Source organism: Amblyomma maculatum, chromosome 1 (assembly GCF_055883805.1).
Source record: "Amblyomma maculatum isolate TAMU_Amacu chromosome 1, ASM5588380v1, whole genome shotgun sequence".
Classification (NCBI taxonomy): domain Eukaryota; kingdom Metazoa; phylum Arthropoda; class Arachnida; order Ixodida; family Ixodidae; genus Amblyomma; species Amblyomma maculatum.
In genome coordinates, this window is record NC_139344.1 from 147938578 (window position 1) to 147955788 (window position 17211).

General features: G+C 48.8%; 1 protein-coding gene across 5 annotated transcripts in view; it reads right to left on the reverse strand.

The window, feature by feature from the left end:
* The window catches only part of LOC146204285 (uncharacterized), an 85106-nt gene that overhangs the window by 66725 nt on the left and 1170 nt on the right, over positions 1-17211 (reverse strand). The gene's annotated exons all lie outside the window — the stretch shown is intronic.

Consider the following 17211-nt stretch of genomic DNA (forward strand, 5'->3'; position numbering starts at 1 on the left):
ACCCAACTACGAGCAGCAGTAGGTGCGCCCTCCCCGGGACCATTTGCGCAAGTACAGACATAGAGAACGAGATTGGGCACAGAGCGGTTCTCGTTGGGCGGATCGCGCTATCAAGCGGACTGAATGCGGCGGCGGCAGAGTCACGCTGCAGTAGAAACTTCGATTGCAGCGTCACAGCCGCTCGCTCGCGAGGCAGAAAAACTGCGATGCAACACTGACGTAGCCCGCCGGAGAATAACTGGAAGGACTTGTATGCACTCAGTGTCGTTTTGTCCCAGTGCACGCCTCTTTTCCATAAGGGCAACAGCGAGCAGCAAAACCGACGCCCAACCGACGCCCATTGAGAACGCGGTAGCACTTCGGCCGAGCAAGGGCGTGAGTCAAACTCCGGCGCAGCTTGCGCCATGCGCATCCCCGGAATGCCCTTCACACTGCGAGATGACCAGATTAACTCCTTTCGTGCTGCTTTGTTCTTAAGAAAATGCAGACTTGTGGAGCAGGCTTGGCGCAGATTACTCGTATTTCGTCATATTGCGCCAGCACACGTAGCAGGCTCTGCCTTTTGGCGCAGCAATCACATCACTGCACTGCGCTCGTCAGCGCCTTCTTGTAATGCACTATGCTGTCAATGAGAATGCTCGATCTATGACAGCCATCACAGCAATACTGAGCAAGAGCAATTGCATAAACGACTGCAAGGTTTTTCTTGGCAAGCAAAGTAACGGTTTTTTTCTAACCGAAACCTGAAACTAACTATACACATCTGTTTTCTTTTACAGGATCTACCATAAGGATCAACACTTGCTACAGCTCCCGTTATGTAACACTCCAAAAAAATAGTTTTCAGACGATGGAAAAAAGCTTGTCTCAATGTAACTGTGTGCCACAGTTTCGAAACTGAGTCGCTATGTTGTCCTCCAGCTTCACACAGTGATGTGCAGATATCTGCATGTCTGGCACACCTTAAGCATGTGAAGAACTACCCTAAATGGAGCCTGGTCGACAACCGGAAATATCGAAGTGGGTTCCATGGAATCATTGGGTTTCTTGGAGTGCTTCCTGGGTTCTCTCCAATAACTTGAACCAATGCATGCCCACTCTCATTCCCTGCACCAATTCCTTCACTAATCAAATGCAACTGTTCATAGCGGACTCGCTACATTGACAACGGTAAAAATATAAAGTAGTATGAAATGCATAATGTAAATGATTCATTCTTTTTACAATAAGCCTATTTTTACTTTCCTGTCAACTGTCGCCACTGTATACGAAGGCACTGAAAGATTTGAGATAAACTGAATCAGAGACCAGCTAAAGCTTGGAGACGAGGCAGCAAAAGCTCGAACGAACCCGGCCAGATGCATCATCGCCATGCCCCTTGTGTTTCCCAGAGAAGCGGATATCGTTCGCCGTCTTCAGCACCGAGCACGAGTAGCCCCAGCCGCACGGGGAAAAACAAACAAAAATAAAAAAGGCACCGGGCAACAGCCGACCAGCGCAGAATGCCCTTACCATAACAAACGCTGCGTTCAGTGCCCGACGGAGATGCTTTCCCTACATGGCTGCAGCCGCTACAAGCGGGGGCATCTCGCAAACAAAGCGGCCACGCGCGTTGCCTGATCCACGGGGTGCGCAGTATCTGCGTCGAGTCTGCGCCCTGCATGTGCCTGCGCCGTCAGCCCAGCCAGAGCGCAGATGCTCGGAGGTGGCCTCAAAACAGGGCGGCACTAGACATATAGCACGTGCGGTAGCGTGCTGTCGTCAACATGACAGGGGCCGCTAAAAGACGAGTTATGTTTTACGAGCCATCCACGTGCACACAGACGACACACACCTCAGGCCACGCGACGCTGGAAGATCGAGAGAACTTGGCGATCCCGTGGTCGTTGTGAGAAGCTAAATGACACGAAAGCGCTGGAGCGATTCCGCAATCTGTTTGCCTCCCGTTCAAACGACGAAACTTAAGAGCAGACCAAGCCTAGAATGCGAAGACTCGCACGGGACCCTTTCACCGTCCCACATTACGAACGGTATCAACCCATAACAGAGACACGCTTCCTAACTTTCTTTCGACCAGCGCATTTTTCTCTCTCCTTTTAAAGAGCGGTGTCCTTGTCCGTGTCCTTTTATGCGTCTTCATCGGACCGTGCCCGCTAGTTTTGTGGCTGAAACGCGCCATTCTATGGAAGCTGTCAGCATACAGCAGCCGCGCGATGCGTACAGATGAGATAGAAACACCGGGCGCGGTCAACGCGAAAGCGAACCCGCCCCCACCATGCGACAGCGCTGCGCTATGAAGGTCATTTTACAGCACCAAGGAACGAAGCATTTCAGTTTCGAACCCCACCCAGGAGTCGGACTGGTTCCAAAACCGTCCACGCCTTCTGGAAGTCAACTGGTTATTAAAAAAAAAAATAATAATAAATCCGACTTCCTGTACTGCGCCGCTCAGTGCACTTTTTTAAGAAGCCCTCCTCCCCTCCTTCCACTGCCCGCGCCTCTCTATTTCTGTTTTCCCACCACCCTGCCTTCCTTTACGGCACGGATGAGGTTTTCACCTAAAAGTCGACAGTTACTGTATACAAAAAGCAATAGTCATTTTTCCGCGTCCACTAGTAGCAACGCGTAGCTCTCCCAAATGGAAATTTTGTAAGTGGAACCCCTTGAAGCGGGCAGTTGCATGTGGAACCACTTGGCAAAGTGAAAACAAAGCAGAATTAAACCTAATAATTATTTGTGCTTTCATGGAAGACAAGCACAGAAGCATAAATCACGCATAAGAAGCAAGTCGGCCACTAATATCAACTCAATGTATCAAGACAATGAACACATTGTTGCTCACATTTACACGCCGAAGATGCAAACGTTCACGTGAATACAAGCCACAATTAAGTGGGCCTTGGTGAGACCACCAACTATAAAGTGGTACCATTTGTAAAACCACTTGCTTTCTAGTGGGACCCCTTGAATTCACTCTTCATATATTCACCTGAGCGTACCCTACTCTGACATGTGCGGTTAATCAACGGCTCGTAAACTCGCAAGCCATAACAGGCTTGTCGAGAGAGACAAACGCATTCTTCCAAAGAGAGCGAGAGAGTAAACATGACATGTTTAGGGGGAGAAATCACGCACACGATTCGTTTTTTTTTTTCTTTTCTTTTTGTCGCGATGCCTTTGCAGCGATATTTTAAACAGTGGTGGAAAAATTTGTATCGATCATGAATGAAGCAACGCCCTGCAATGGAGCGCACAGAACAAAATGAAAGTTGGACTGGCTTATGAGGATTCACGATGTAAAAGCGAAAATAAGAACAGAGCGCGTCTCCCGCGCATTTCTTATCGCAATTGTCTTTCGTTTACAGCACTCTTTTTGTAGGTGGGAGCTTGCACGTGGCACTTTATGTGCGGGTCTGTGCTGAGCAACTCGTCTTACAGTGAGGCAGACACCCCGTCGGGACGTCCGCGAAACAAGTCGCGTGATCGCCAGTCAGGCGCCAGTCAGGCGCCAGCCAGGTTGCTTACTACAGGATGAGCAATCGGATCAGGTGTCGGCGGTGCCGCATCCACCCTTGCAGGCATCGGAACGTTTCAATTGACAACAATGCCAGGGTAGGAACGTGTAAACAGCAGCCCGGAATCTAACTCCCGTCTCCGTGCGCCCTTCGCGATGGGCCATGCGGACTCGACCGGGTGGTCTGAGTTATCCGATCCGCCGGCCGCCGGCTGGTTGGCGCGCTCCACGCTTGGAAACAAGAGTAAACCTTGCCTCCAAGTTACCCAAGTTCTTTTTTTGGCGGGGCCACTTGAAGGGAAGCGGCTTGCGCATTAAGTTTATCTAGTAGCAGTTACGCTGGAGGCAAAGTACAAATCTGAGCGTGAACGTGGCACCGCGTTTCCCTCTGCACAAGCAGCGCAGCCTAGTGTGGCGAGTGAGTGACAGCACATGTGGAACTCCTGCGCCGCTCTTAGACCCTGCCAGTTGGTGGTGGTGGCGGTGAAAAGCTTAACTGGAAAACTTTTCAACAAGTGACCTGCCGCTATTTCCTACTGCCGCAGCTACCTCCTGAAAAATCTTTTTTTTTTTTTCTTCTAGCTCTTTTGTCGACTGATTCTCTCGGTGTGGACTTTTGATACTGCACCTGTTCCACTGATTTTGTTCGCAGGCGGAAGTGCATTATCCTTCGCGAAGTTTTTTAACTTGGACACAGCTGCCACAATTCATAAACACCCAAATTTAGGTCCAACCAGACCGCCGTGTTTTGATGCAAGGACCCTACGAGAAGGGACGCCGGAAAGAGGGCGCTGAGAGTTCTGCCCTAGTTTGCTATTTGCCTTGAGGGCGCCTATGGCTGCGGCATTAACAGCCACGCAGTAAAAATGCACATTTTTCGAGCAGAATGGAGAAACGAAAGCACGTTTTCAAAAATACTGAAAAGCTAGTGAAACACCCGTCACGCTGCTGGGCGCACAGAGAGCACTGAATTCAGCTATTGCTACAGTAAGCAACGAATGATGCTGAGCAATCGCCGCCGACCCCAGTCAACAACGGTCTTGCAACCATTTGGCGCCGCGGACAGCCGCCTCAGCAGGAGACTGCGGCGGCTACAGATTACGAGAGCGTGCTTTTTATTTTTCCTCTTTTCTCCACTCACGGTGACCTCGCGCTCGCAAATGATCCGAAGAACTGGAAGTAAAACCTGCCCGCAGACGGCGGTTATAGCGGTCCCACAAACGCGGATGCGCGCGACGACCATTAGGACATCGCGAGAGTGCGCGCGCTGAAGAAACAGCGCGTCTCGTGCGAACCACACGAATGACAGCGCACGCGGACAGGCACGTTCTACGTACGTGGCACGCATTGTGGCTCGCCTTACCACTTCTATGTGTAACGCATAATTTACTCAAAACTGTCCTTGCGAACCAAACCGTGCAGCAATGCTACTGTAGCCACTCAAGAGACCAAACTCCTAACTTGATACCAACGCTTAACGTTGGTATCAACGAATTAAACTGCTTGAGCGCTACCTGCGAATAACAGCTGTTGCGTTTTAATGCGGGGTACCAAGCATACGGAAACAATGTGGGGGCGGGGGCCCTGAAGGATATTATTGGCCGCACACAACTCAAAGAAGCAGTGACATCCGCGCGACAACAGCCCTTCTCAAGTGAAGCCCATATTTCGGGCTACAAAGCACGCCTGCACGATTAAATATATACATAGTGTGCCAGATAACATGTATGTACTCAAATATATAGAAAGTCAACACGCTCTTCCAAAATTAAATCGGGCAAATTTTAGGCGTTATCAAAAGTGCCCCCCCCCCCCCCCCCCATTACTTTTCTTCGTTCTGCCTATTTGAATAATTAACGGATAGTAACACTCAGGTGGGAATACGAAACCTGTCGAGTATACAACGAAAATAGACCGGGGTCCCTATTCTCGACAATTCGCCATTTTGATTAAATTGCGACGTACGCGTGACGTGTGCAGTAGGACGGTGCCAGGTTACGTAAGCACACAATCGGGTTACGCATTCTGAAGAAAAAGAGAAATAAAGCTACAGAAAAAAGCGCGCTATCGTCTGCTACTATATATTGGCGCCAAGTATGAAAAACGACGGTGTTCCTGCAGGAACCGATACTCTGCGGTGCATTCCGTGATTCGGAAGCCTCGGGTTGCAGTGAGGCGAGTGAAGTATGTTGTGGCGTTGCGGTATCAGTGTGTCATGACATACTTGCCGTCGGACATTCGGCATCAGCTACGCACGGAAAGGCTGCGCGAGTTTCAGCTGAAGAGCACGAACGGCAATGGAATATTCGCAGTGGGCTGGTGCAAAATGGGAACGGAAAGTAGCATTGCTGTTCATAAGCGCCGATGACCTCTCAAATTCCCTTAGCGGCTTTTAAATGCAGAAACTAACATGTTTAAGGACTTGGTCGTAAACAGAAGGAATCGACAGATTTCCAAAGTAGCTCCAGCACTGACGAAGAGGCGCCGGCGCAGCCGGTAATGTCCATTTCTGAGGGCAACGCTCGCAGTCTCAAAGTATCAATTACCGTTAGGTACTGGCTGTGCTATCAACCTTTTTCGAAAAGCCGGCACGCGTTATGACGAGCTACCGTCAGGTCACCAAGTCTGCTTAAGTTTCTAACATATTGTGTCGGCTTGAGTTGTGTAGAGCGCGGAAAGCAGCGCAGAGAGATGGATGGAGAGAGAGAGTCTTCCACACACACACACACACACACACACACACACACACACACACACACACACACACACACACACACACACACACACACACACACACACACACACACACACACACACACACACACACACACACACACACACACACACACACACACACACACACACACACACACACACACACACACACACACACACACACACACACACACACACACACACACACACACACACACACACACACACACACACACACACACACACACACACACACACACACACACACACACACACACACACACACACACACACACACACACACACACACAGGCATACGCTGGGCCTCACACCTAGTCGGTTAACTTTTCATGCGCTGGCTTGCGAAAAGCTCTTGCGAAACGCAAAAGATGTCCGAGAAAGAGAACGAAACAGTAGAACAGAATAGCAGGAAGGTTAATTAGGCGATTCTCAGGCTACCGTACACGTGCAGAGGGGAATAAACGGATGGAAAGAAAGCGAAAGATGACTGAAGAAATCATGGTATGAAGCTAGGGCGGCGCCGCGCGCGCGTATTCCTTACTGTCGAAACGGTAAAATACAAATCAATAGTAGGAGATTACTTTCAGGCTGTATTAAAAAAGCAATCAACACAAAATGTCACTCAACTACATCATAAGATTACAGCGTACCATCATAACGTGCTCCGGAGTACTTTTTTTTTTCTAAAAAATAAGCAAATGATGAGCCCGCATGCATATTAAAAGAAACCTTTATATATGAAACACATCACATGTGGCAAGCAAACATGTGCCTTGTACATGGAACATACATTCCTTTATTAAAATAGAACCTGTGAGTATTTTTGCTTGCTTTGCCCATCGTGGAAAGGCTGTTCAATTCATTAACATTGCAGTGAGTGCATAGTGCAAGGCAAAAAAGGCAGTGTTTAGGGCCGACGTTTGAGAAAGTCTTTGGTGATCCCTGTCGCGCGAAGTTCCTGCACAGCCATCGAACCATATGACCCCTCAGGTTGTACTCACGAACCGATCAGAGAGACAATTAGAAAGCATCGCGGTGCTCTCTGAAATTCATGTTGGTTTAGTGGGCGCTGTTTAATAGAGGGACAAAGAAAAGAAAACACAGGACTGGGGCCTTTATTTCTCTTCTCTTCTTCGTCTCTGTGCTAAAGAGCGCCCACGAAACCATCATGAACAACCTACAACTCGCCCAACTTTCCGTTCTGTTGCTCTCTGAAATGCCTCGTCTCGCGCAGATCAACCGCTTGAGTTAGCGGGCCCGCATTGGTGCACTTGGCATCGACGGCGCGGATCGATGGTTTCTCTATGAGAGCAAAGCATTTGCAACGGGAGGGTAGCTACGACCCTCGTGAGGCTGTAAATCTGCGTCTTCATTATTAATCCTCTAAAAGATGACACAGCTGAAAAGTTCCCTTATGACGTCACTAATGCTTTCTGCAATGACAACAAGATGTGTCAGGTTACTTCCCCACCCACCAAACTCTCTACCAAATTGCGGTGAGCTAACAGCCGCCTACACTGCACGTCGAATTCGCTGTTTTTTTTCGCGGCCGCCTCAAGTGGTTCAAAATGCCGCGCCCAACTTTGGTCATTTTGAGCAATGACAGAACATCCTTTGCGTAATGAAACGTCATTTTGACGTCATCGTTAATTGTTTATGCATGACGTATTTCGCGCCACACAACGTCAGCCAATCAGAATTCAGGAGTCGGCTCTTGATAGTGGGCGATTCATTTCAGTCCATTCGTAATACAAGCGTGCTTCCCTGTCTATCATATATATACCTCTGTTTTCCCTCCACAGTTACTTATATATACCCTCCATGCATCATGAATACCGCTGCTAAAAATCCGTTTTCACACTCACGTCATTTTTACGTCACCGCAAAAAGCCATTTCGACACACCGAAATTTCGCGCCACAAATTTGAAACACGAGACTGTTCTGAGCAAGACCTACTGAAATACAGACCTGCACAGATAGCACTGCTCCAGCGCGCACCTTCTAGTTCATAGCCTTCGCCGCTAGGGAACGAACACTACAGGTAACCTGGCGCTACTGTAAACCTGTTAATAAGAAGGGTCTATTAGTTCTGTCATTTTTCTTCGTCGTTATAGTTTATTTATCTGTCCACGCTGTAATGCACAAGCACCTGTTCTGCGCATGTGCAGCGAGTAACTGCAGTGCCGTCGCACAAAGCGGAATCGCGGTATGTTAATTCTGGCGAGAGAAAAACATTATAAAAATAAACACTCTCCGCTAAAATACAAAAAGGCAAAGTTTTAGAAATATAACTTGGGCAAAGATCTTTTTTTTTCTAATTTGGGTACAGTTTGTTTATATTAATTTGTGATTTGATGATGATGAAAACGACAGACGAACAGGTCAACCGAGCGCCCTCAACGACGAGAAAGGTAACGAAAGTTGGCGCACGAGGTCCCATAGGACCCTGTTTTTTGTGCAGGTCTGTATTTCAGTCGGTCTTGGTTCTGAGAACCCATGGAGGAAGGAAAGAGAGGAAGGAAGAACTTTCCTTCCTCCATGTGAGAACCAATCAGAGAAAAAAAAAAAAAAATGGCGCCGTACGGCGGCCATCACGGCGGCCATGTGTGTCGAGAATAGGGTCCCGGTTCAGCTGCTTCCAATGCGGTAGTTTCAGCTTCGCGAAATGTGTAAAACCATAAGCCTCTTGACAGCGAGCGCTGCGCTCACGAATACGCCGTGATTACAGCGCTCTCCTCCGAGACTTCCTAAAACGCTGCCACATTCGCAGCTTTGCCAAGCCTTTGCACTGCGAAGCAATTCACGCTCGCGCCGCCGGCGACATAGCTTCGCGCTACTGCTGTTCGCGAGATAAGCGTGCGTCAGCAGCAGCAGCCAAAGCGCCGTCAGCAACCGCTAATGCTTATCTTGCAGCCAGCAGCAACGCAAAGCCATGTCGCGAACAGCGCGGAAGGTGCGAATCAGGCAGCGCTTTACGAAGTCGCGGATGAGAGCGTATTTACATAACTCCCAGCGAAATTCCATTGATCTCAACTCGAAGGCAGTCTTTTTTTAATCTTGGTCATAGCTGGGACACCTGCACTGACGACGCATCATCCAATCTGCGCGGGATGCCTTATCATATAGACCAACACCGTGTTTACAAACAAAGGGTGCGCTCGCGGCGTCGCAGCCGACTGGGGGTGAAAAGTAGGGTTAGCGCCCATAGGAATACATGGAACCGAAAGATTTCAAAGCAGTTTTCTAATTTCACGGGTCATCTGTGATGTCGTTATTCGACACAGAGCAACCATGAACACCCTAGAACAGACAGTAAAAATATAAAATCTCATTAGCGAGGCGAAGTATTATTAAAACACCGCGAAACGTATGGGGGTGCGAGCTGGGAGGGCGACCCATAGAAACACATGTAAACACAACTTACCGGAACACTTTTCTTATTTCGCAGAGCATCAGAAGTGGTGACCGGTTGATAAACGTTGACCAGCGCTTTGAAGAAGTGTGTGATAAAGTACGGTGCGTCATTACGGAGGCAGTCTACCTTTGAAACTCCCCGAATAACCGGTGTTATGAATCCAGACACCGCCAAAAGGCAAGCTGGGTGTAGCGAGTCGCAGTTTTGGTTTTGCTTACAATCTGATATGCTGCCGCATAGGGTAAATAAGCTTGATAATACTGTCGCTCCTCTGATACGTCCTAGACAGAATTACATTTAACAGCAATTGTCAAACGCCATACAACCATATGGACCGAACAAGTTTCGCGCATTGCAGCAGACGACAGCGTAGCTGGCGATACCCACCGCGGCCGCCTCCAGCTCCGGAGCGTCTGCTAGCGACAGCGGATGGTGTATGGTCGTCTGCAACTGTGCGCGGTCAGTTTATCGTGCTGTGAGCGGTCCCACAAGTCGTCAGACTTGCATTACTTGAAAGAGAATGTAGTGTGTCATGCAACATGACTTCGGGGCGTCGTACAAGACGTCCACTAAAAAAGGAGAAGGGTTCAACGCTGCTGAACCGAGAAAAATGTTGCGGTAAGTTGTGTTTACACGTGTTTCTACGGGAATGCCCTCTCAACTAGCAACCCCATATGTTTCACGGTGTTTTAAAAATACTTCGCCTCGGTAATGAGATTTCACACTTCCACGATCTATTCCAGGGCGTTCATGGTTGCTCTGTACCGAATAACGACATCACAGATGACCCGTGAAATTAGAAAACTGCTTTGCAATATTTCGCTTCCATGTATTCCTATGGGCGCTAAGCCTATTTTTCACCCCAGTCGGACCACGCTGGCGATAAAAGCGCCACTTCTTCGTGCTTACGTCACAGATCGGTGTTGGTCTCTACGCGTCGTCTACACGCACATTAACGGTGCCAGAGGCACCGAAAGCGTTTTGCGATTCTCTATAATCATCGGCACGGGTATTTGTTCACAAACGTTACAACGAACAACTTTTTTTTTTTTTTTCTAAAGGGTTGTCGGCATACCGAAGTGGCTTCTGCAGCCAGCTTTGTACTATTGTAATTATAGCGGACATTAAACCAGGCGATTTGTCTTGGTTTTGGGATAGTTCAACGTCCCAAAAGTGACCCAGGCTATGAGGGACGTCGTAGTAGTAGGCTCCTGGTAATTCTGGCCCCCTGAGGTTCGTTCAACGTGCGCTGAGATCAAAACCGGGTCTCCCGGCTCCAGGACCACACACACCGCTACGGAAAAGAATAAAGTGAATGACGACAGCTAGTACGTTAACAAATCTTTGTTGAGATGTTTGACCACAAAATAATAGTTGTAGCCGGCCGTCGATAACAGCCATATATACATTTTATTTATTTATTTATTTATTTATTTATTTATTTATTTTTATGAAAACGACTTCTCTCGGCGCATGGCTTAACAAATTTCGGCCTCCGCCAGTCCTTTTTTAAGAAGAGCGCGCTGCCGTAAGAGCCGCTGCTCCCTGTTCCAGACCACGCAAAAAGAGGCGCATGACATGTGCGCCCTGCACAGTTTGTGGTTCAGCGAAGACATGCGGTTTTCGAAAAGAGCGCGCAGCGGCCGAAATTTGCTGAGCCTAATCGCCGATCAAGGGTTTTTTTTTTTTTTTTTTTTTTTTTCGAAAGTCTAGATAATGATATACTACAGCTATCTCCAGCGGTCGGCAACAAATCCCGTAATTGCAATAAAGTAGCTAGCAAAAGCAGAGTAAACTATTAAAACATGTTGACCACTCCTCTAGTTAACGTGACTTGCCAGTTTTCTGTCGTCTATCAACAAGGGTATAAGTAAACGCTGCAGAAGCCATTCAGATACGCCATACAGTACTGAAAGCATATTGTTCAATAATCCGGTTGGTGCAGTGGTAAGACACGCTCGACTACTGTGCTGAAGTACCCGGGTTCAATCCCGACCGCCAGCAGCTGCGTTTCGATGGTGGCGAAACGAAGTGGCATCCATGTGCTGTGCGATGTCAGTGCACGCTAAAGATCCCCAGGGGGTATAAATTACTCCGGAGCCCTCCACTACGGCACCCCTTTCTCTCTATACACTTTCCCTCCTCCCTTCCTTACGGCGTGGTTCAGGTGTGCGCAGCAACCAGTGTGAGAGCGTTCCTGTGAACCAATTATCAATAATCCGGTTCACCTTCGCAGAAACAACCGCACTAGACCACACCATCTGCTCGCTCCATTATTAAGTATATAAGATGTTTCCAGCAACTTGAGCAAAGAATTAAAAAAAAAAAAAGCACTGAAGCGCACCTTTGTGAAACCAACGATGTTTCGTCTGCCACAATGTAGCGTTATTTTAATATTCCGCTAAACTAGTTAACTCAAATAAGTAACAGAAAATGTTTATGAGGGCCAAGCGCATTTACTTTAGTAGTAGTGGGGGTTCAGAAATAATAAAATCGTTTTTCTACCAACGTAAGTATCTTCTATTTGGCCGTTTTTACTGTCATTTAAAGAAAGGCCACGAAACATTACAAAACCCTGCTCATTCTGAACGAGTGAAACGTGCGCGTTGACCGTACCCACGTTGGCGGCCGCCGCTCATTTCGACCGGCTGCACGAACTGTGTGAAATACGCGCTTTTTCTTCCTTTTTAAAATAGAAAGCTTTCGCTAATCCTCTCCGTAGCTTCTTCGCTGCGTGCGCCGTGTGCACGTGTTTGACCTTGAACAGAGGTGAAAGCACGTGGCTGCTATGCTCAGCCTCCGAAACCTATATAAGCGCGCATGCCTCTGTCACCTGACAATCATGACGTCACTCAACCGCAGCTATGCTGGAGCCGTTGCATGGCAACGGATGGCAACAGCTCCCGACAATTTAACTGTAGCAGTCGTTACGGATGGTCCAATCGAGACGCCTGGTGAACTGTCTGCGTCTCAGAGGTTGCGAAGACAAGGCGAATCCGATCATCCAGTGGACGTAGCTCGCCGAGAGGCTGCCGCACAGAGACGGAGGGGCGGGACGAGCGAAACGTGTCGCCGCTTTCGCTTCGGTTACTTAGGTTTGGCAGAGTGAAACCTTTCCCTAGCTTTTTTGATTTCTCATTACGAGAGCTCAATAAAATCTCCATCTGGGTTGGCCTGCTCATCACTTACCGCTAATCATGGCCCGAGCTCTCTGTGTTCCGGCACAATGTCGACAGCGGAGTCGTCCACTCATTTCGGGAGCGCGCACGCTTCGTTGATACAAAACGCATTTGGATACGCTAAGCATTTTTCTTTAATAATATTTCGCTGGATTTATTCAAGTGTAAGAAAAAAAAAACCGACCACGTAGGAGGTAATCTGGTAGAAGAAACTGGGTCGATTGTTTCTGGACCCCTTCTGCAACTTAATGAAACCCACTTTGCCTTAACCTGAACAAAAATATTTTGACAACAGCTGCGATGCACCGCTTTTTAATCCTTGGCTAAAATACAGATTAAATGTATAAAACACCGTACGCCGCATAAGCGGTTCGAAACCCAAAGAAGAATAACAGTTCCAGCAAACGCACCAAGTTCCGTCCGTTTTTTTTTTTACACAAGTAATAACCAAGGGACAGGATGAGCTTCGCACTGAAAATTCTGACGTTAGCAACCGTACTGGCAAAGGCCTCGTCCGAAAGATACGAGTCATCAATAATTAAAACAAGCCTTACGAAGGCAGCACCTGCGCTAAGAAACCGCACAAAGCATGCATGCCACGATTCTTTCGTTCTTCGTCACTGTTCCCTTCAGTGGTTCTGGCAATGAAAACGTAAACCAAGGTCAAAATGACGAACCAAAAAAAAAAAAAAAAAAAAAAAAAAAAGGAATCACGAAGGCATTGCACCGTGCAGCTGTGCGAGAGGCAATCATCCGCCGACATAGTAAACGGACGAAACTGCTGCAAAAGCTTTTCGCCGGCTACATGTGAATCGGGCCCTCTATCTGCAGCTCTAATATATATTCCCACTGACGCGCTTCCGCGAACGGCCAGAGACGAACACGCTGTGACAACCGGGTCGGCCCGCGAGAAGGTCACGCCGCCGCGGAGACCGTGAACGGCAGCCGCGGAAGGTCTCTCGCCGGCAGCACAACGCGCCGGTTCTACGGGCAGCCCATTCCGGTTCCCAATGAGCTCCCGAAATGGTGCGCCGCGACCCATTTTGACCGCATCCTGACCGCAGAGGCCCGTCACGGCAGCAGCCGGTCTCGAAACCGTTGTCAGAACCAAGTCCCTTCACGAATAAACCGCAAGGCCCACGGCGATAGAAAGGCCGCAGACACGTGGTTGCCACGTGGTCCCCCAGCGCGCTATTCGAACGGGCCATATTCGTACGTCACTGGTGAATGAAATGTGTCGCAGTGCCGTCCTATTCACATCTGGCCACGGTCCCGCACTACTTTTGCTGTCTTTATTTTGCAAAAGTACACTTCAAAATGGACACATTTCCTGATGTCGCCGCCTGGCCTGCGCAGCTATCACCGGGGGTCACGTGGTCACAATTTCGCCCTAGATCGCGTTAAGCAAGAGGTGCCACGCAATTCGAAAAAAAAAAAAAAAAAAAAGGAAGTAAGTTCGTAACGGCAGTGGCCATGCGCCGTGCGACAAGGACGCTTGCAAGCCACTGATCTGTATTCACCAGACACAAAAGGAAAGCACTTGTTCTACGTATCGAGAAAACAAAAACAAAAAAAAAGGGGGGGGGGGGGGGGAACTAGCGACGCCACGTCCGAGCACTAGAAAAATAAAAAGGCACAGGAGCTTGACTTTCGTTTCCATTTGCGCAATACCTATCCTCTACAACCTAACTCAAGCGAAATTCATCCTCTGGCAGGCAGCTAGCTACACGTGTATGCGGTGCCAAGGTCAATGCCGGATAACGAGTCGGCTCAGGGCCAATATTTCAACCTTCCCGCTCCACTTATATAACAATTACAAAAGTTCTAAAAAAACGACGAACTCTGATGAAGAATCTGTCGAAACAGGTGAGGCATAGTTACACGTGCACGCTAAAAGAAAAGTTGAGTGACATAAGCTTTCCTTTCCTTGTTCGCGTAAATGCACTTTGCTACTCTCCCAACTGCTACTTTTTTTTTTTTTTTTTAGGTTGCGCCTCTATTTTATGGTTTGACTTGCGGGGTTTAACATCCCAAAGCGACTCAGGCTATGAGAGACGCCGTAGTGGAGGGCTGTACGGACGTGTCTGCGTGGCTTAGGGGTCCAGGTGAATTCCGTTACACCTCACAGGAACTATACCCGAGTTAGCAGCTGCTGCCAAGTCATGAGGTCTGTTGACGGAACAAAAACCGCCACCCAATCGGTGCCAGATCATCTTGCCACCTTTTCGCTCGTAAAGCCGACGCAGGATCTTCTGCAGGGCGGGAATTTTTACCGCGGTGGGGGCACATAAGCAACATCGACCGGGCAAGCCGTTTTGGGTCCTGGCCGCGACGTCCACTTTCCAATGGCGGCGAAAAGTCCGTGGGCGATGTCAATTTTCCACCCCAGGTTATTTCTGGAGCCCTCCACTACGGCCTCTCTCATAGCCCGAGTCACTTCGGGACGCTCGATTCTCAGAGCATGAATTTTGGAGAGAGCTAGCGTAAACCTCAATTGTTTCAATCCCTTTCACCCCTTTCTTGATCCCCTCCTCCTCGGTACGGTGCACACGTCCGCACTGCAGAATTGTTACCGCGCCCTTCCGTGCATTCGAGTTATACCATAATTTGCGCGATCCGCCAGTTCGTACGCGCTGGTAAATTCCGACGGTGCAGGTAAGCGCACCGCCGGCCAGCATGTGGCACCGTCTGGTGGTGCCCTCAATCCCTGAGTCAAAAGGGATCAGGACTTCTCACTTACTATTACGTTGTTCGCATCCGCATTACATTGCAACTTATTTCGCCCCAGAACGCACATACCGGTGCAGAGAGAGAGACTGTTGCCAGATCCTCTAGGCTGAGGTTTGCGATCGACGTCGTGCGTGCCACGTTACATGCATTAATTCCGGCGCCAAGTATGTGCGCCGCATGTACTGTACGCAGGGTGGGACGGTCAACTGCACCTTTTCTGACCAGATAACTCACTGGAGCGATTTAGGACCCACAGTGCGACAGCTGCGCATGTGCAGATGGCTTCAAGAGGTGCGCCACTGCGCAGGCTTTGCTGGGACCCCGCGAAAGCGTATCGCGCAATGTGAAATCGCTCGAACACCGCGTCATTGCTGTGCCTGCGCTCATGCTCGCACTGCCATTACAAGTCAACAACATATGGCCATAAATGAAAGCCACTGCAGCAGCGAGTGCTTCATTAACGCATCCGGCGCCTACTTAAGAATTCAAGTAAAGGATCCGCGACAAGACTTCTAATTCTCCGAACACCAGTGACCCGCTTTGTGCCTGAAAAACTCGATTTTTATCTCACCTCTGTCTGCCTTAAACATGGGTCCCAGCGTATCATATTACTGGCATCAGCATGTCTACCTACGCTTCCATCAGCCTATCTTATGAACGTGCTTGTCTTGTCGTGAGGCTTAAACATCACTTACGGACAGCACCTGCCCTTCATAAGCGCGGTTGCAACGAAGACTTGAAGATCTTCCCCTTCCCGTCGAAATCGGAAGTGTGTGTGTGTGTGTGTGTGGGGGGGGGGGGGGGGGTAGTCCTTCCCTACGCGGAATACGAGGCTCTGCAAAACAGTGCCCGGCTGGAACATCGAAACATATCGTACAGGCATTATTCCACACACAAAATGGTACAAACTAAAAAGAATGCAATAAGCAGCAGTGTTTAGCCGCTTGGAACCATAAATAGAAGCCTAAGTTCTGCGCCACAACAGCGCGCGCACGCACACATCGACACCAACCTTGTAAGCTCCATTTGCTGTGAAAACGTAAGCTGGAAGCTATGTTTTGACAGCACATGTCGCTTGGTTAGCACGTCCACTAGATACACATTAATCCCTCCTCGGGTGTGCTCTCTGTTGCAGTTGAGTTACGTTACACCTTCAAGAACTGTCAAAAGGTCGGCACAAAAGTGAATAATCCACGCTGCTCGTGCTGGCTGCGTCCACTGGCCTTTTCTGTGCACATTCTTCTGTGAGCTAGCATAACCGACCCTGTTGAGATGGCTGACACCCGGGCTTGTCCTAAGCATGAGCGCGGTAATGATAAGAGTAGCAGTACACTAAATTATTGTGGTTCAGCTAACGTTAAGGGTATAAAAAAACAATTACACCGTTGTAAACTATACTACCTTGCCCCTTTGCATGCGTTAAACAAAACGCCTGTTCGTCTACGTTACGCGCATGCGTACACCTGAAACTCTGTGCTTGAAAGTAGAGGTACGTACATACGTTCCGCAGCTCGTACAAAAATATCGTCAAAGCACAATCAAACAACGCAAAATGCCACGAGTTTGATTAAAGCCACTTCCAAAGAGACTTGACGGAGCGCACCCAGCAGTTAAGGCAAGCAAGCTGCCAGACTGT